The sequence below is a fragment of the Numida meleagris genome, chromosome 1 (genome assembly GCF_002078875.1).
Source record: "Numida meleagris isolate 19003 breed g44 Domestic line chromosome 1, NumMel1.0, whole genome shotgun sequence".
Taxonomy (NCBI): domain Eukaryota; kingdom Metazoa; phylum Chordata; class Aves; order Galliformes; family Numididae; genus Numida; species Numida meleagris.
The window spans coordinates 173,403,055-173,423,718 of record NC_034409.1 but is presented as its reverse complement, the minus strand read 5'-3'; the positions used below and the strand labels follow the sequence as shown (position 1 = coordinate 173,423,718).

The 20,664-nt window shown below is 41.4% G+C and overlaps 1 protein-coding gene and 2 long non-coding RNA genes across 3 annotated transcripts in view; all 3 read left to right on the top strand.

Moving 5' to 3' along the window:
- Positions 1 to 20,664, top strand: part of MTUS2 (microtubule associated scaffold protein 2) — a gene marked incomplete in the record, with an annotated part of 285,788 nt that overhangs the window by 127,682 nt on the left and 137,442 nt on the right.
- LOC110388855 lies at positions 11,429 to 15,269 on the top strand. Its single transcript, XR_002433011.1, has 2 exons — positions 11,429 to 11,683; positions 12,639 to 15,269. It is a non-coding gene; the product is annotated as an uncharacterized LOC110388855 (long non-coding RNA).
- The window catches only part of LOC110388851, a 48,112-nt gene continuing 46,431 nt past the window's right edge, over positions 18,984 to 20,664 (top strand). The window contains exon 1 of the long non-coding RNA XR_002433008.1: positions 18,984 to 19,114. This is a non-coding gene — a long non-coding RNA (uncharacterized LOC110388851). The remainder of the gene's footprint in view (positions 19,115 to 20,664) is intronic.

The window sequence follows — 20,664 nt, the reverse complement described above, 5'->3', positions numbered from 1 at the left end:
AGGGGCTGATTTAATCTCTGCAGTACTCACTAATCTTTTCTGTGCCACCCAGTTGTGGGTTTGGTATCTTGATTTCCCAGTGTAATTTTAAAAAATATTAGTAATAGATGAATAGTTGCTGGATGTACATTAACGTAGGAGTTGGTTTCCCTGTAGCAGAGAAAACTGCTTAAAGCAGGGTGAGCCTGAAGCATATTTCTATTTTTTTTTTTTAATGTGAAATATCCTTTCGTACAAGCTAAAGCAAGTAAATAATCACAGCAAACTGTGTTTGGTAAGTGCATTGCAGCCGTGAAGAACAGTTTTGAATACGGAGCATCTAAAATGAACAACAGTTGTCCTCATCCACTTCTTTCTGGCCCTTAACATGCAGAGTAATAAACTTGATTTACAAAATTGATGATATAACACCGGAGGTGTAAAATGGGATCAGCAGTGTTATCGTGGCTATTGTCTCATCTCCAGACTTGGAAAGATCCTATGGCTGAAATGTCTTTTCAAATCCTATTTTCTGTAACAACCATTAATTTTCTTAAGTAGAAAGTAATGCCAGCCAGAGTGTGCAGTCCTTGGGAAATGTTTGTGTGCCTTGGGCCTGCAGCAGAAAGGGAGACTGAGGGATTTTCATGCCCCTTTTTTGTCTTTGAAGACCAGATTGAGCCTGAACTGTGTCAATATCAAAGCAAGTGTTATGAGCCTGGGAGGAGTGCAGACAGGGGAGTAGGTGACGTAAAGTGCCACAGGAGACAAGATGCCGCAGGCTCCAAAATCTTTCAAATCTTTCCATGTTTGTATTCATTTGAAATGAATGACAATAAGCAAAATGAGAACGGTTGAACACCCTAAGGATTTTCTCTTTTCTCTTTCATATGGGATCATTGAATTGTAGAAGACTTATGCGTCCAGGGAGCTCTGACATTTTCAATGCTCCCAAACATACACTTATATCCTTGTTTTACTGTTGGACCAATTGCTCATTTCAATTTATTTCCTGATGAGCTTTACTTTGAGAGTAGTCAATCTCTTCTGCTTTGCATTTTCACCCTACATTTAGGTCTTTGGAAAGCATTTCTTTTTTAGCTAGTGGTACAATGTATGCCTTTGATTACATCAAGACATTGCTGAGGATATAATTACCTAATTTCTGATAGATCTGAGCAACATCTCTGGAATAAATGTTCTTGTCTACCAATTTCTGGTGTGAATCTGAAAAAAATACTACATGTGGTCATAACACTATCCTTGAATGCAGTTGATGTATACAGGTTCATACATTTGAGAATTTTGTGAAAGGAAAATGCTCTCATCTGTGGAATCGGAGCCAACTGATTTCAATTCAAAAACTGTGAAAGAAGCACCAGTCATCTGAGACCTAGAAAGCTACATTTGACTCTTCATTCATCTTATAAGAAGTTGATTTCATTTGTATATTCTGGTGCATTTTTGTATTGTTTTCACATACTAAACCCTTAAAATCTGAATCTGAAAAGGATGTGGAAGTATTTGATGCATACGTTTTATTCCAGTCCACTTAGCTGAGGATGATAACCATCTTCATCATTAAAATTACGATTTTTTGACCAACTTGTGCAATAACATTTCTAGACAGATACGAAAATTACCCAGAGGAAGAGCTCTGCTTGTACAAATTCATGTAGAAACAAGCTCAGCTTGTCACCTGATGAAAACTTGGACCTGTCATTTCTGCTTTTCACACAAGTCATGTAGCTCATCTAAACAGTTGTCCAATTTCTCTCCACTCCACGGGAGAGCAAGGGAGTGGGCACCTCCAGAGGATCATCTCTCTAATGTGGTCTGTGACATGCACTGCTGCCTGACGCAGATTTCATAACAATTTTGTCTTTAATTCTAAGTGGATAGTGCTTCCTCCTGGTCGGGGCTAAGAGAGGGAAAAAAGTTTTTTCAAGGGGATGCTGTATTCAGAGTGTTTGGCATTGGGTAAGTCATTATACAAGAATCCATCAAACCATTTTCTTTGTATTAAAGGCAACACAATTTCCATTACTCACTGCTGTTCAGACAGCTTTCTTTCACATATGATAGAAAAAAATATTGTTTCCTTACTGCTGAATTAATTATCAGTGTGAAACTGTATCATCTTTTTTCCAGTCTGTGAGTCTGTGAGCCAGCAAGAGTTAAATTAGGTGCCCAGCACTCAAGGAGCACCCAATCATTGCCTTCCATTCTACTGCAGCTTATTAACACAGATCAGCATGCACTTCAGCACACTCAAAAAGGAGCTGAAGAATGAATGTAGGGAGAAGTATTGACTCAGGAATCTGGCATAACATATTATTTCTTCCCTTCTCTGTCTGCTGGAAGAATGGTTTCATTTCAATTAAATAAACAGCTGAATCTGTAGTTACTACCTGAGATCATGTCTTTGACTAAATCAGGCTTAGTAGAGGTCAGGGTAAAGTTTTACTGTTAATTTCCTAGCTCAGTAGGGTAGAAAATGCAAAATGATCCGACTTCAGAAATCTTCAAAGATCTGTGATAACACAATTTCCTATTATAGCAGCATCTCTGTGTGTCAGTGAAACAGAAATAATTGGAAATATCTTACAGACCTTCATATGTTATAAATAGAGGGCCTGCCACTCGAAAATGAAGGGGCTCACCTCAAGGTCTTATATATGCCATAAAAATAATCACGATGTACTGTAGGTTTCTGAAAAGCAGATGGCTTTTGCTGGGTGGGAGGAAAACATAGGTTTGTTCTGGGGGCAGAGTGTTTTATGGGAAATGGTGGTTCTTGAAGAGGTCCTAATGTGATCCTGTGCTTACTTTTCTCTCCCCTGCCTGATGTCTCGTGGTGTTAGCTCTTCCCAAACTCGTGACAGTTACATTTCTTTTCAGAAATCCCAAGCAACATCTCATTTTGGCATACTGATACTGATGAAATGCCGTCTAGAGAGTAAAACCACGCTTGTTTAGAGTGAGGAGATGCAATATTTGTGCTGTGGGGAAGTTTATTAATGGTGCTGTGGTGCAGCAGCTTTGTTCTTCACTGTATTTCTCCTTTTCCCCTGACCCCTCTGAGAGTAGAAAGGATAGATACAGCAGAGTCTGTGCTTTGCTCTTCAGCTGACTCTTCCTGGCAATGGCTTGCATTCTTACTGACTCAATTAAATGGATTTGCAGTGTCGGAACCATGCTCTTTTCCCATGGTAGGGACAGGGCACGCTGCACAGCACTTACCTGCTTGCTTTCTGCTCTTTCTTGGACTCTTGCCCCTGGGGTATGGGTATAAGCAGGGCTGCTGTTAACTGATAACACACTGACCTCAGTGGCCATGCCATCTGCTGTAATGGGCTTTGCTCCTAGGAAGTCCTGTGCTGTGGAGTGTAGGCTGCAGGGATATCTCTGGCACCCAGCCCGTCCAGTCTGCCACCAGCTTCTGGGTGAGGGAGCTGACCTGCAATCCGGGGTCACTGCTCCATTTTGGCCATTTAAAATCCATTTTCAAGTGCTTACATGCTGCACACGCAGAGCAGCCAGTCTATGAAGCCTAGCGCCCTTGCCTTGTCTTCACAGGAGAGGTGCTCCAGCCCTCAGAGTGTCTTCATGGCCCTCCTCTGGACCTGCTCCAGCAGCTCTGCATCTTTCTTGTACTGGGAGCCCCGGGCTGGACACAGTACTCCAGATGGAGCCTTACAAGTGCAGAACAGAGGGGGACAATTCTCTCCCTCGCCCTGCTGGCCACCCCTCTTCTGATGCAGCCCAGGAGACTGTTGACTTTCTGTGTCCGGCACATACTGCCAACTCACCTTCGGTTTTTATTCCAATACCCCCAATACCTCCAAGACCTCTGCAGGACTGATCTCAATCCACAACTCACTCAGCCCTTATTGGTGCTTAGGATTGCCCCAACGCAACTGCAGCACCTTGCCCTTGGCCTTGTTGAACTACATGAGTTTCACACAGGCCCACCTCTCACACCTGTCCAGATCCTTCTGGATCGTGTTCCTTCCTTCCAGTTTGTCAGTTGTACCATTCAGCTTGGTGTCACCTGCAAACTTGTTGCAGGTGCTCTCAATCCCACTGCCCATATCGCCGATGAAGCTGTTAAATAATACTGGTGCCAATACAGACCCCTGGGGAATACCACTCATCAGTGGTCTCCCACATAATTACTTTTATGTACAGCAGAATAGACTGTTAAGTGCTGCAGGCATCACATGGGAAACACCTCATTGAGCACCGTGGAACAGTTTCATTTGTGGAGCACTGGATGAAAGAAGGATTACTTAGAATGTGTTGAAGTATGATAACTGCTATGAGTTTTGGAAATGGAAAGACGTAGCTATAATATCAGGAAATACTTCTTAGTCATAAGGTCTACTAGCCTGTTAAATAAACTTCCAACTCAAGCAATGAAAACCGTGTTGCTTAAGATTCTTAAAATAGAATAATAGTGTATTGTGAGACATTTTTTCTCTAGCAAAGTGCTAGGCTAAAAGCCATAATGCCGCTCAATATCTTCCCACTGTTCTGAGTGCTGAAGCAATTTCTTTTCAGATGGTACAGAAAAATGGTGATGAATATTTGAAAATTAGAATTAGTATCTCATGACAGCTATTTTTCAGTTTAAAATTGTAGAAATAAGAAACTGTTTTGAGTATACTTCCACAATCCATTCTTTAACAAACAGATTTCAGACTGGTTTTGGGACTTCCATTGTTTGGCCTTTCTAAATGCTGAGTTTGCATTCTAATAAGAGAAGATGTCAAAGTATGTCACATTCAGGTGGGTGGAGAAATGAGGAAATTAAAGTGAGCACATAATTCTTGAATAGATGGCTAATTGCCTCCAAAAGAGTACAAGCGTCATAACGATGATGTGGTGGACAGGTGTACAAATTTTTCTCCAAAGCAAAGTGAGCAAAAACAAATATTTTCCTGTATGAAAACACATTCCAGTGACATTTCTGTAACTGATTTTATGTTCATTTTTCTTCATAGCAAATTCAATTTTTTTTCCTTCCAATCTTGTTCTGATATTAACATTTTTATGGAGGACTCAATTTATACCATTGCCACACTCTGAATAGAACTAAAATAGAACAGTCTTGCATTGGAATTTTCAGCTTTGTGAGCAAAGCATCTGGAAAAGTGAAATATGTCGGCCAGGAAAGAGCTGAAAAGACATTTTAGCTGCCTTCCAGAGTTCCAGCATTTACTTTTCATACTTTCGTTGTTACAGCTGTGAAAAAAGCCTTCAACAGAAGTGTAGGCTCAGTGGTTTCTCTGTGTTTGCAGAGATGTAAATGACAGTGATGAAGTATAAATTGTCCATTAATTTCAGCGGTGACTCTGAAAGTACTTTATGTGTGATAAACTGTTTAGGTAATGTTGTTCCTGTTTACACCGTTGCTTTTTTTGCTGCACTCAGAGTGAGGGAAGCAGTACCACACGGCTGGCATCTGCACCACTACAGTGCACCAGTAGAGGCAGGAAGATCAGGCTCCCTTGAAAATGCAGAACTACTTTTAGATGTAGACAACAATGTGAAACATTTGGGGCAAGAATGCAGATTTTCCTTTTCTGAGCTTAAAAATTTGTCAGTCCCCCCAAAAATCATGATACTCAGTTCTGCAAAGTCTGTTTTTTCATGAGCAAGAAACAGTTGAAACGTTTTGCCAAGCTCTACTGCCAGCTCAGCAGAGCGCTTAATCATGATGTTTATTATCCCATATGAAATCTGCATTTTTAAAAATAAGAAGGCCCTTCTTGTGATGCTTGTGTGCTAAAACTGTCCTGGCTCAGACTTGGCAGTTCTAGTTCCAGTATTTGGCACTTCTTTCTGGCTGGCTTTTTAAAAGTGACTTAAATGATCCGCCTCACTTTTCCCAACTGTAAAATGGGGTGGGAGGCTGCAAATGGTTACACGGGTACTGGATAATGGAGTGACAAGGAAGAGGGCAGTGACAAATCTTCTTTCCTGGCCCACTTCCACGCAGGATTATTTGACTGATTACAAGCACCTAATTTAGTTACTCTGGCTCTTAGCGCTTAAGCTCCAGAGGGCAAAAAGCAGTTCAAGGTACTGCACCCAGGCTGCCAGGCACCAGTTTCCCTGGAGAGGGAAGTGCATCACCTCGCGGTTAGGTTATTTCTGTCACAGGCACCCAAACCGCCTCCTTCATTTGACTCTGTGGGGATTGCTGGCAGCTTAGAATCATAGAATATCCTGAGTTGGAAGGGATCCCAAAGGTTTGTTGAGCTTGGTTTGTTGGTCAATCTCTTGAATGCAGGGACAGCTTGTTTAGGTACTCCTGTACTGTTTATCAGCCCTTTCTTTATCTGATATTTGTCCTGTGATTGTTCTTGTGCTGCCTTGGTGAGTAGGAAATCCTCACTGCTTTTCTTATTGCAATATAATGGCCTTCATTCAGTTATTAGAGAGATACAAAGAAATTAGTGTCACTTCTAAAATAACTATTTTTCAGTATCCAAATCCAATTTTCTAAAACATCTGATATTCAGAGAGCCAGAAGGCAGTGCCCTCTGTGAGAGTGATGCTGGGGGGGGGACAGGAGGCTACTACCCTCTGCGGCCAGTGTGAAGAGGGAGCTGCCAATGGAGCACCACTTTTATATACGGGGAGAAGCTCAGGGCCTGCAGCAGGGACAGGCACAGCACACGTCCTGCTGGGAGATGACAGCACTTGCTGCAGAAGCACTGAAAATGACCTTTTGAAAATACAAAGGCAGCAGCTGGAATATATCTGTCACATCCAAATTAAAGCGCCTCTGAAGACCAGAAAACTCTCTATTAATCATCTCCTTTCCATATTCTAATCTTCTTATTCTATCTGATGGGGGGGGGGGGGGGGGGAGGGGCAAATGGTCTTTTAGAAGTGGACCTTGTGGACATTTACTGGAATGGATTAATCTCCTATCTTAGCTCTAAGAAAAATGAAGAAATATAGTTTTGAAGAAGTGGGAGCTCTTCAACTTCTTTAACCTATTTTTTTTCCTTCTACGCTCATCTTCTTTCTAATGGAATCACAGTTAAAAATCTTCAGTCTCCTACTAATGAAGTAGTTCTTTGCCAGGACTTTTGAGAAGCATTCATTTTCAGCCTGCCTCTCTCACGTATTATCATTACACTGCATAAATCCATACTTAGGTAGGGTTAATTCGGGTTATCTAACTACTGGGGCTTGTTCCTGGAGACAGCTCTCACCCACGTATTTCATAGACTTCATCTTCAGTTTTTGTGCTCTTTGAAATTCAAGATTGTGGAAATCAAGATACCTTCAAATCTGAAAAGATGCTTCACCAAAAAGCACTGCATACTGCATCTGGTTGAGTTCTGCATTTTGTGTTGTCCATGAGATCAGAGGCACTGAGAACAGTGGGAGACTCTGGCTTTAGAATTCACAAGTCAGACAGGTGCCCAATTAAACGAATTACTGTCAGTGACAAAAATCATTACAAACTTCTTAATGGTACACTTTTTTTTTTTTCAAAGAGAGTTAGGAAATAAGCATTGATTTAGAGATGCAAGAAGTTTGATGTGGTAATTATGAGCCAATTTCGAGTCACGGTGAGACAAAGAAATACGTATATTGCAGTTTGGAATTATGGACTTTTTAAAAATGATTTTTGAAATAGCATTTCCCCATGTATAATTTTTCCTTAGCATCAGTGAGGCTGTTCCATCACCCATCTTTATTTCCATAAAAAAGGGGCTAACAACCTTGAGGTTCAGTGAGTTTTTGGTCTCTTTCAGGAAGAGCCAAATTAAACAAGTGAGGCTGAGGTGGTCTCATTGCAATCATATTATGAATAGCTGTTGTCCTAGGTGAAATATTATGAAATTGTCATGCACACAGTTCAATCCACAGTGTGCCTGACTTTCAGTAAACAGGACCAAAGTGAAAAGTACTGCAAATATGACCAGCTAATCACATTTAGCCCACATGGTTTCAGAAGACAGAGCTGGCCTCTTCACAGTGTATGAAAATTCAATTAACATAATGTTATGCCCTTGCAAAATGAAGTGTGGGTAATGAACACAAATAAATAAGGATGTGAAAAAAAGGTGTGTACACTTGTCCCATTTGGGGATCGGGAGTAACTGATTATCTTAGGAGAACCATGGTGGATTAGTGCAGGTATGTATTAATAGCAGAGCAAAGGAAGACAAACTTCAAAGAAGTTTCTAATCTTTGATCCCCTTTTGAGTCCTGCAGAATACTTGTGAATTCTAATTTGGTAGCGAGAGAAGTGTTACAGCTAGAAGAGTGCAGTGCTATTTATAGACCAAGACCTTTTCCCATGCAGATGTTGGGCTGGATTCTCACTCATGTCATTTTTTCCATTGCACTAATTTAGTCCAAACAGGTTAAAATTGAGGTCATTTATGTAAGTCTTACAGGTGCTCTCGAGAATACTTGCAATAAGAAGAAGTAGCATCTTTTGCAGCTTTCACTGTTGCCACAAGTCTGTTAAGTTATGATCCAAGAACGTAAAAATTACAGCGTAAATAGCCTTCCCTTCTGGCTTGCTTTGTGGCAATCCCTGGAGGCCTGTGTAAGATTACGTGAGGCTGGAAACAGCTACGAACATTGTGGTTCTCTGTCTTGCGACAGGTGCAAGACCACAGGCTTTCCGTTTGGGATTTCCTGAGTTAATTTAAATGCTAGGAGAAAGTTGGCTGAGGTCTGACTTAAGTAAAAGCAGCACTGGCAGAAAAAAAAAAAAAAAAAAGACATGAAACTGACTTGCCAAGGAAGAACTGGCTGGATAAAATGGAAACGATTGCACGGTGTTTTCCTTCTGGGTGGCAGTTATTACAAAATGTTGCCATCAGTGGCTAGCAAACCCTCAGTCCCTTGGACATGAGACTGACAAGGGGCAGCATGCCTCCCACAGCCCCATCCAGCCTAGCTTTAAAACACCACCAGGGATGGGGCATCCACAGCATCTCTGTGCAACACAAAATGAGCCCAGGTCAAACAGTTCTTGCATGCTTTCTCCAGCTGAACGTGGTGTTGGTCTTCTCTTTTTGTTTTCTTTTTTATAGCAGGCTTCTCAAAGAAGACAAACTCTGTGATACTCTGTAATTAAACTAGCAACAAAGAACGAAAATAAATAGTTTCTAATCGACAAAGAAGAATTGATAGTCACCTCTTTGAAAAAAAAAGAGAAGCAATACAGTAAGCCAAGGAATGGGTGGCTTGTAACCAGTATTTTTCTTCTTAAAAAGAGTATGTAATTTATTTGGCACTTTTTGTAAGCTTCAGCTCAGTTCTTACTGCAAAACATGAGGTGATCTAGTGAACTAATATTACTTTTGTAACGTGAGGAAAGGGGATTTCCCAGTGAACATTATTGCAATCATTTATTTAAACTGAAGGCCTATTTTTAGGTCAGTGCTGGGATAAAACGTTCCTTCTCTGACATGTGCTAATGTTGACTAAACGTATTATGTACTGCAGCTAGGTATCTAAGGAATTTTAATTGTCTCAGAGGTACACAATAGCTTTTTAGAATTAGGGCATTTATCACTTGTCACAGCTCGTAATTTTAGATACAGAACAGGCCTGTACACTGTCAAGTTGTGTGGGAAAGTAGGAAGAATAAGAAGTAGCATCATAGTCTCTGTATGCCATCCAAAGGCAGCAAGAGCTGGTAAGTTCTGAAAGTGTATAATATATAGTTTGAAAAAGCTTAAACTTGAAAGTAAGATGCATGAGAAAATGTAAAAAAATAAAATAAAGGATAGCTGACGCTAAGAAACTCTCTCTTAGGTGCACAGCCCAGTCCCACTCCTTTGTTAAAGATACCTGCTCTAAGAAACATGCTGAGTTCTATGGTTTACCAGTGACCCTGTGGAGGAGAGATGCTGGAGCCCAGCAGTGGTGGTGGGAAGCTTTGGGGAAGGTCTGTGCTCCTGAACTGTGCTGTGCATGTTGTGTGAATTAAAAACAGATGCAGATAAAAAATATCAGATTAATTGAGCAAAGTCCCAAAGCAGCTCGCTAAGTCATATAAGCTTGCTGTCAGTCACAGCTGGAAGATCAAACTATTGACTGCCAGGCTGAACAATTTGCAGCTGGGATTAATTTGCTATTCCCCACTTCAGGGCATGCCAGCTATCATGTTAAAAACAAACAAACAAACAAACAAACAAACAAACAAAAAAAACATTAAACCTCATCTAAAACATCAAAGATTGATATGTCTTAAAACAGACACGCTTCTTCATGAGGCCTACAGTCAGAGTGTTCCCAGATTTGTAATCATGTCATTTTTATTTTCTTTTAGATTGGTTAAGATAGCTGGGAAACCTTTCCTAACTGGTGTCCTGCCAGCTGTCACCAGCTGGCTCCTGCCCTGAGCTGTGGGCTCTGTGTGGCCAAGCCAAAGCAAAGTGCATGCTCATGCCCAGCCCTGGCGGGGTTGAGGGCAGAATGTCACAGGTTCTTGGCCTGGGGGAGGGCAGAACTTCCTCTGACAGCTTTATGGTGCAGGAGCCATGCAGTAAGTGTGTAAATGCCTCTTGTTTGTGTTTATACACTTCTAATTTGGGCAATAGAGATTTAAACACTATGGATGGAAGTGATGGTTTCCTAACAACTATTGTTATTTGCAAATGAAAAGTATTTCTTTATCAGAAGATTGATTAGGCATTGGTTTCACTTGTTCTGATGCACGTCTACACAGAGCCTCTCCTTCATCCTCTTTTCCTCTCTGTTATCAGCAGTGATCCTAGGATCTCTGCAGTCATCTATTAATGATATCTCATCCTCCTCTGTAGTTGTATATTTGGATTAAATGATCTCCTAAAATACACCATGTTCCCTCTTGTAGCATCTTGGTTACTGTTTCATTTCACAATTCCCACATGCTGTCTCTGTTCTGCTGCTTTGCCTCATGGCATTAGACAAGGGACCGTCCTGCTGGTGCTGCTTATCAACTGCTGTGCACACTCCTGGTGATGCATCTGGTTTGGAAGACTGGAGCTAAAGTAGGAACTGTGACAACATTTGTCTTCACTGCAGCAGAAGCAAAGCTTCACCCTGCTCATCTGCAGTTTGTAATTAACAAATGAAATGTGTATGTGATTAACTCTGATGACGCTGCCTGAAAACTACTGCCTGCTTGCTTGAATGTTTACCACATTGTAAAGGTGTTTTGGAGGGATGTTTCTGGGGGAAGGGAGCTCTACTGGATTTAGAAGCATTTTTCCCCAGATGAATTGTAAAGACATCAAGGCTATCTCCAGATGTGGCCTTCTGAGCCTTTTGCAGCTTCTGCCTCCATGGCGAAGTCCTCCTATTGCTCGCAGCCACATCCTGACTTACCTTGGAGCAAGGCTGGATGTGCTGCTGTCTCGTGTTGGCAGCTGGGGCTGAGCAAACTGATTGCAGCAGATAATGTGCTTGATTAAATTAGCCCCACAGATTGAGTGTGCATAAACGTTGCCTGTGGCTAACAAGCTGCTGGTGTCACAGACGTGCTTCCTCTGCCTGATGTGGAGTGAGGAGCCCACATGGTGCTGCTATCTGCTGATATCTCATCTTGTGCAGCTGCGGTGCTCGGAGGTGTGAGCAGCATGAGGCGGTGACCAAATGGTCTCCTCTTTCTCAGTCTGCGCCCTTGGCTTGGTGTTAGACCTGATAATACTAATACAAATGTGCCTTGAGAGTAAGTATTAAGATACAGAAGTACAGCAGAGTCAAATAAAGCCCTGACAGCTAGGATGGTACAGCACTTAGTGTATTTTATGTCTTGCATTATGTAGTGCGTATTCCTGAATATTGAGTGATATTTTATTTGCAGCACTTTGGTTATGCTTAGAATAAACTTATTTAAATTCAACTTTTCTTTAACCTTAGCTTGCAGACTTGGGGCGAGGAGAGAGAAATGTCCACAATTGACATTGGACTTCTGTTTATCAGCAGTCTAAATACGGCTTATTATATTTTAAACTATTCAAGGATGGCAATGTTTTAGCAAAGATACAGTAGCGAGTCATCTTACAGAACTTGTAGTTCCTGTGTTGAGGGCTGGTGGGTTTCGGTTTTATGCTCCCCTTCTATCTTCGCAGTGTTGTTTTGGAGTTTAACTGGTTTTTCATACAGTGATTCAAAGAAGTGGCTAAAAGAGTATAAAAAACTTAATAGCTATGTGAGGGTGCTGAGAAATGGGAAGGGACAGCTCAGCTGGAGTGGTCCCAGCACCCATTCCACTCCAGGGGTCTTTGTGGATCACTTCCAACTCAGGATTATTCTACAGTTATATGAAAACATTACACAAAAGATTACTAGCTACTTGAAGTGTAATTTTTGTTACAGATACATATAGAACTCTAATTATCTGGAATTTGGAGAGTGTCTCCCCACAGCGTTCTTAGTGCCAGCACCATTGATTGTGTGGAAATTGCCTTGCACTATGTTGTTAGTTGGAGTGATGAAGTATGGTGACAGATTTCATCTTTGCTGCCATATAACATGGCTAGACACAGAAACCTTTATGTTCAGTGGGCAAACTGAACATAGTTTATTGGCAGTATGTGCAGATTAACATGTTGAGACTTAAAAAGCAGTTCCTGTTGAAAGCTATTGGTGAATATTGTATACATCTGCTGGTTTCCTTTCAGAAAACTGCTGGGTGGCAGGCAATTTTTATTATCACACTGCTTTGTGGAAAGGAAAAGTGAGCAACGTGCGAATGTGCCATGTTTCTCATGCAAGCCATCTTGGAGCACAGTGGAAGAAGATTTACATGGGACATTGGGAGTCCTCATGCCTCTAGCCCTTTGTCCCAGTGTGGTTGGTCCCAGAGACTGGCAGCTGGGTTTCCTGGAGGCACAACTGGGAAACCATCCATCAGCTGTGGGAGTGCTCCTCTAGAAAAGGTGGTTTCCCTAAACCATATTGGGGGAAGCATGATAACACTGCAGAACCATGTTTGAAGTGTTTCAACACAAGCGTCCTGTTTATCCATTTCCTGTCATCTTCAGTGGAACAAAGTTCTGTATCCTTGGGGAAAGTTTTAGGAACACTTGTGCCTCTGTGTGATGCAACCTTGTCCCCTCCAGGCTTCCTGAGCTGAGGAGAACTTGCATGGAAGCATCTCAGCAGTAAAATGTGTATAGTCCATCGCTGTAAAGTTGGCTTTGGCATTTACCGTATAAAAGTATTCAAATTTATTAGGCAGTTTCTTGGAGTTCAGTGAATCCTATGGGAGACTGTTATAAAGACTGGCAGCTGAGCTGCCTCTCTGTTAACACTGCATAGAGAAAAGAGAGAAGTGTGTCATGTGAACTGCAATTAGAGCAAGCCAATCAAAGAACAGTGAGGAGAGAAGTCAGACATTAAAGGCTCTTTCTTGTGGACCACGAAACAGAACTAGAAATGTAGACTCAGTGTGTACGAAATACTGGTGCACAAATGTAAGTCTGTACAGTCAGAGTATATGCAGAAGGGACCGTATTGGATAACAGTTACCTTTTTCAATTAGGAAATTATAATGAATATGTAAAACATTTCACAAAGCTTTTTTAGGGAGATCAGAGATGTAAGGTCTTTAAAAATAGGGCAGTGCTGTGAGATGCCCTTGTCACAAAGTATGAGCAGCTATGCTTAAGTGATTTGGTGCAGATTTTTTCTTGTTTGTAACGTGTTTAAATGATGGAGGGTCCCAACCTCGCTTGTAAAACCTATTGTTCTTCTCATTTTTTGAAAATCATTGATGATGTCTAGTCTATGTTCCTCTAACAGGAGTTCAGAGCAGTTTCTCTGGTACTGTGTACAAACGATGCTGAGTATTGTCTCTATCTGCCTAATGCATATTTGAAGACTGTTGTCATGTCTCATCTCAGTTCCCTTCTGTAGAAATGAATCAGTCCGAGTGCTTCAGCTTTTTACCCTAGACCATACTTTCAGAGACCTCCGATGATTTCCTGTTCTCATCTTTGGACTGTTTCTGCTGTGTCTGAGTGCTTTTTCCCCAAAATGAGCTAGTTATATATATTTTACTAATGAAATGCACCACCTATCATCACTAAAAAATCTGGGCTGCCCCCAGGAAGTGTTCCTTCTTCTTACCACGGCTGAGATGTAGCACTGCCTCCTGTATTTATGTACGGGCTGTTCTTGGAATAGTTTTAACCCATCTGAACTCCACAGGCTCTGCTCTCTTGCAGACTGAGGACATGACACTGCTCAGTGTGTTTTATCCTCTCCTCTATTACCTTCAAAAGTTTCCATAGATGGAGGTGAGCATCCAAGATCTCTTTAAGCTGTGTTCAGAGTAAATTTGTTTGTGTCTTTTATAGATGGATTAGTGAAGAAAACCAGAGCATTAAAAAAAAAAAAAAAAAAAAGCTGGCATAATCTGTGTGTTCCAACCAAGCTCTCTTTAACAGCCCGATCAAGTGAAAATACAAATAGCTCTAAAATGAAGTTGTCGGAGAAGTTGCCCAGCGTGAACTGCAATTGCAGCAATTATTTTTCTCCTTAATTGTTCTGCAATAGTGGGTGCATTAAAATGTTTGGCCTTTTTCTTAGTTTTATGGTCTGTACTGAAACAGCTCAGCTCAGCTACACTGAGTAAGCACAGACTTATCTATATGATTTAAAAATATAATAATTGTTCAGCTGATCTATATATCATATTGCAATTGCTTGGACATATTTACCTTCTTTTTTTTTTTCCTGGAGTTCATTTATTTGTTTTCTCCTCAGCTCTGTTGGAATAGTTTATCTATAATTTAAAACCCAGGAATTTTCTTACTAGTGGAAATCAGTGTGCTAATTTAATACCAGCAATTGCTTAACCTATCCAATGCCTGAGGGACCCCACTGCAAGGAAGGGTGTACTGATCCAGCTTTATGAACATGCAGCACTCGTACCAGCGCACTGCTGATTAAAAAACACAGGAGGCATTTCTTCAAAGGATCCTGAATAAAGCCTTTGGTTCCATTTCCATATGGGGAAAAGGGATTTTTTTCTATTGTCCTAAATACATTTGTTAGACTCCCTCATTTTTGCCTCTAGTTGAAGCTACACAAGGGAAAGATTTTACATGTGGTTAATCTATAACTGAAAACAATCGATATATATATTTGACCTGACAAATATTTCAGCATTTGAAATCCTTCCAGATCCTCACAGAGTGCTACTGAATCTCTTAAACATGCATTTACTGTGATTTAAGGCTCCAGACACTGGAGATATAGTGACCCAGTTGTGCTCTGCACTGCTGCATTAGTTTGGATTTTATTCATCCAAACAGTTTTTGAGCCCTGTAAACACACTCAAGACATTGGAGCATTGCCTGTGACACAACGAAGGGGTGTTCTCCATAGTGGGATCATGGCCCCATATTGCACATGGCGTTCACTTTGCAGAGGCATGGCCCAACCTTGCAGACTGCTGAACTGGAATGTCGGCTCAGCCATCAAAGGGTCTTTGAAATGTGTCAGAGTGACTGAAAGTTTCAGTGGTAATAGATGGGTAATAGATGCTGTGGCAAAGAACAGCCTGGAGGTTTTTGAACTCAAACAATTGTTTATTCAAATGTAAATCTTCTCAATAGTTATGAACAAAGCAAATATTTTTCCTTCCTTTGAGATACAGTGATGGTTTTAACATGATTTAAACTACATTTCAGAGTTGTTACAGTCTCTTAATGCTTTATCATGTAACACTAGCTGGGACACCCTTGTATAACCCAGTTGTATAACTCTTACCTATGAATTCATTCTGTTCTAGAGAGGGAGGAAGAGATGACTGTATACAAAATGATATAATGCTTAGCAATTATCTTTCCTAAAGCAATAGAGATGTATTTACTGGGATAAATGCGCCGATCTTGGTCATCATAGAAACCATCATATTAAGCTGTTTTAAAAATTATGTTACTGGCAAAAGTATGTACATATTTATCAACAACTGTCAATATTTTAATGTACTCCCTCTAAAGTGGTTGTCTTTAAGGAAAGACTGTCACATTAAGCATTCATTCTCTGTATACCAAATGGGACCTCTGACAGTTAAAGAATGCAAAAAAACACATGCTCTTTTCCAGGCATCCACTGCTGGTGGCCATACCAAACAAGTACAGGTTCTTGGCACTGCAGGTAGACCTTGGAAAGCCTGCATGACCTATGTTTGCCTATTGACAGCTGATATAGGGTGCAGCTGTATAGAAAAGTCCACGAGCCCCAGATATTGCCCTCACATACCTCCTCCTCTGAAGACACATGCCATCATCCTCTTCCCATATCACTGCAGGTAAAAATTCATGCCCCATGATCGAATATTAAGTGTATTTCTTTTGTCAAGGGCAAGCACACCTCTTTCTTCACATATAAGTAGGCTTTGGCAGCGAACAATCCCTTTAATCTAGTTTGCAAATAATCTGCACTATAAGAAGGAGAACTGTGGCTTATGGAGAAAAAATTGAATGGATCAGTGAGAATATACACATACAGATAGTCTACAGCTTTTTACGAGGTCTGACTCTGAAACCACAGTTAGAGCAGGGCACTCATGGTTAACTGGGCCAGCTCAGGTCCAATTAATTATGGAGGAGAGACAGGTCTCTTCTCCATATACCTCTGAAGTCAATCATAATGTGGTCAGAACAAGAGCTAGTATAGACCCTGAGTTTTGGGCAGCTTGTGCCAGCACAAGGAGCACTGAAAACTCCATGTGGCATCTTGTCCTCCAAACAAACAGAAATATATACAGCACATCTGTAGCACCAAGCCGTGTCCTTAAAAGTACCATAAACAAAAATCAGGGCCGTGAACCTACAGTGCCTTGGAGCGCTGCCCATAAGTGCCAGGGACAGGGTGCTGCTCATGCACTCAATGAGGCATCACCTTGTCAGAGGCATTAAAACAACATGTTTCACCAATAACACGAAGTTAGAAATTACAGGACACTCAGCCACCTGCCCAGGGCTATCTAAATATTTTCTGAAAATGCCTGGTTGGGAAGAAACTCGTTTGAACAGGATGGACTTTGCTGTGGGATAGTTTAGTTATGATAACAATAATTCCCTTTTCCATCTGGAGATAAACGTACCTTGTCATTATTGCACTTGAGATTTTGCAGGGTTGTAGGTTTTCTGTCAAAAGAAAGATTCCTATCACAGCTGAAATGTGCTGTATTGAACACATAGTGAACTAGAGTGCTTGGGTGAAGCACAAGGAAGAAGATGAGTTTTAGATCTTACCTCCCAGCACACTGACTCTGTGTCAGGGTCTTGTGGATCCACTGTGAGTTCATGCACACCAGATCCATGGGAGCCACATGAATCTGCCCTGTTTCTGAGTCCTGCTCTCTGATACTACAGGTTGATTTTACCGTTGGTAACTGGTGATTGTGACATTTTGGAGAGAATCATGTGAAAAAGGAATTGCCTGCAAAATAACCTGTGTGTCTGTTTCCTAGTGTTAATGTGTGAAAACCTTGATTTCCTGGTAGTGGTCTCTGTTCTGAAGCCATCTCTTATCTTGAGTTATGAGATGAGCTATGGTCATTGATTGCTTTAGATCTGGATGCTTTGCATTCTGTCACTGTCTGGAAATGGTAACTTTGTTTGTCGTCATGGATGATGTGTGTACTCTTCCAAATTCGCTATTCTTATTGTGAAATCAGTCACTGTAATCAAGTGCAGATTGATGGAAAAATTATTTCTGTGAATACGAAATGTTCCTGGAATACAGCATTTTCTGTTTTGCAGTATTCAGAGCTGGATCACAATTCTGCCATCTGTTATTTTTTGCCCTCTTCTTTTTCCATGTACAGATGATGATACTGGGCTGCAGTCTCTCCCCAGAGGGGATGCTTGTAGTAGCAGCATCCTGAACTTCTGCACCCAGTCTATCCCACTTAACCAATTCTTCATGAGTCATTTGTACTTTACAATGTATGCTTTTATTCTAGCAGGGCATATGGTCTGCCTCACATGCCATTGATCCACTTGGAGCCTATCTCAGTGATTTTCTAGATGTTTCTCCCTTGTTAGGGTCATTACGGTCTTGATCTTTTGACAGAACAGAACCCAAGATATTTTCCATTCCAAGTATGCTGTGTCATTACCAGTGATTTTTGAACATGACGTATTCCAACCTGTTTAAGTTTCTATCCCTGTTTTGCAGAATGAGTGTGTATTTTGCCCATTCTCTGGAAATTTTTCATGTATTTATGTCCCAAAGTGGTGCCATACAGGCTCTTGTGTCTCCAGACATGGTGCAAATAAAATCCTGAGACAATGTTGTCAGGAACTGTTCTGAGGAGTGGTTAGAAGAGGTTCTCTCAGCCCATCCTACTGCAGTGAAAGTTTCTATGGGTTTTCTTCTGCTGCCTCCTTCCTCCTTCCCTGGAAGGTGGGCAGCAGAAAATGGCCAAATCCTCACAGGTCTTGGGCATGGATCTAGTGGGAAAACCTACACAGAACCACAGTTCCTTGCTGAGCTCAACATGCTCAGCTGGGCTAAAGGGCATGCTTGGCTCTAGGCAGCTGCTTGCTGTGGAGTTGTTTTGTTTATCTCACAGAATTCTCCCCATGCACAAGCTGCAAGATGGAAAATTTGCATGAGGAATCAACTATTTCTAGTTTATTCTGTCAATTTACAGAATGGCAACATCCACAGACAAGGGTTCACCAGCAAGGGTGTGCTTGGAAGTCTCTATTGACTTAGACTCTCCCCACTGTTCCTCTTATAGTTTATTCAAAAAGTGCAGGCCTTTTGCTGAGGTGCCTTTGGGTCTCTTAGCTGGCTTCTATCCAAGTTTGCTTGTCAAGTAACCTTTCTTCTCTCCGTGTGCAATATGTTTGTGCCTGTTGCTAAGCAGATTACTTCCTAGTTGCATATTTAACAAGAATGGAAATGGTAACACGGAGTTCAGAGGTGTCAGACAGCAACATGGTATTTTTTGAGTAAGGAAACTGTAAATAAGGGACTAAAATAATGATTACTGCTGCTCCTTGGGATGGATTTTTTATGCATGAAATCCTCAAGATTCTGCTATTTGTTGTATTTCATGTTGTGTCTTTACTTCCATCAATTGTTGAAAATGTTTGCAAAGACAGCAAGAAATTTCAGCAGAGGAAATGTAAGTAATGTAATATTTATTAGGAAATAGACATATTTGAAAGTTTTACTATTTTTCTCCTGTATCTTTTCTTCAAAATCTTGTTGGCTGTAGTGCAGGTATACTTAGTCTCTTTGTTTAGTCTTTTTTTTAATGAATATCTTCAGGTACAGGTTGCTCTCCTGAGGAGTTAATATGTTCTCTAAGCACAATGAATCCAGATCATAACGTTTTGCATTTATGTCTTTGCAGTATAAAAACACAATTTTACTGAATGCAACTTCCTAGTCCACAGAGCTTCTATAAGGAGCATATCCTTATAAATCAATCAAACAGTATTGTCAGGTTAATCTCACTATTGAAGTTCGTTTTAAGCTCTATCTGAGAAAGAACTACAGTATTTTACATTAAAACTCCATAGTTTGAGTATAATGCAGTACTAAGTCAGATGCTAGACTGTATAACATAATAGCTTTATCCAATTGCACTTCCATCTATGCAGGTCTCTGTGATTCCTTATTTAATCTACTTTCGTTTCCTTAACATTGAAAATGTTCCCAAGCCCTGATTAATGCAGATAGTTAATATTTGATAGCATACCCCTGGGAACACTGTTAGCTACAGGCCTCCAGCTATACTCTGTGCCACTAATCACAGCCTTCTTAGCTCCGCCAGTCTGCCTGTTCTCAATCCACCTCACTGTCCACTCACCTATCGTACATTTTCTAAGCTTTATTACAAGAAACTTGTGGGAGACAATGTCAAATGCCTTGCAGAAGTCAAAGTACACAACATCCACTACTCTCCCCTCATCTACTCAACCAGCAATGACATCATAGAAGGCTACCAGGTTATTCAAGCATGATTTCCCCTTGCTGAATCCATGCTGACTACTCCTGATATCCTTCTTCTCTTCCAATTGCTTGTAGATGGCATCTGGAACAACAGGGACGGAGGTGAGGCTGACTGGCTTTTAGTTGCCCAGATCCTCCTTCTTGCCCTTTTTGAAGACTGGTGTGATGCTGGCTATCCTCCAGTCTTCAGGAACCTCTCCCATTCTCATTCATGTCTGCCACAGTATTCTCCTGGAGAAACTGGCAGCCCATGGCTTGGACAGGTACATTCTTTGCTGGGTGAAGAACTGGCTGGAGGCCAGAGAGTGGTGGTGAATGGAGTTAAATCCAGCTGGCGACTGGTCACGAATGGTGTTCCCCAGGGGTCAGTGCTGGGGCCTGCCCTCTTCAATATCTTTATTGATGACCTGGGTGAGGGCAGATGACACCAAGTTGGCAGGAAGTATCAATCTGCCTGGGCATAGGAAGGCCCTACAGAGAGATCTGGACAGGCTGGATCGCTGGGCTGAAGCCAGTGGGATGAGGTTCAACAAGACCAAGTGCCAGGACCTGGACTTTGGCCGCAACAACCCCAGGCAACGCTACAGGCTTGGGGCAGAGTGGCTGGAAGACTGTAGAGGAAACGGACCTGGGGGTATTGGTTGATGCTCGGCTGAGCATGAGCCAGCAGTGTGCCCAGGTGGCCAAGAAGGCCAATGGCATCCTGGCTTGTATCAG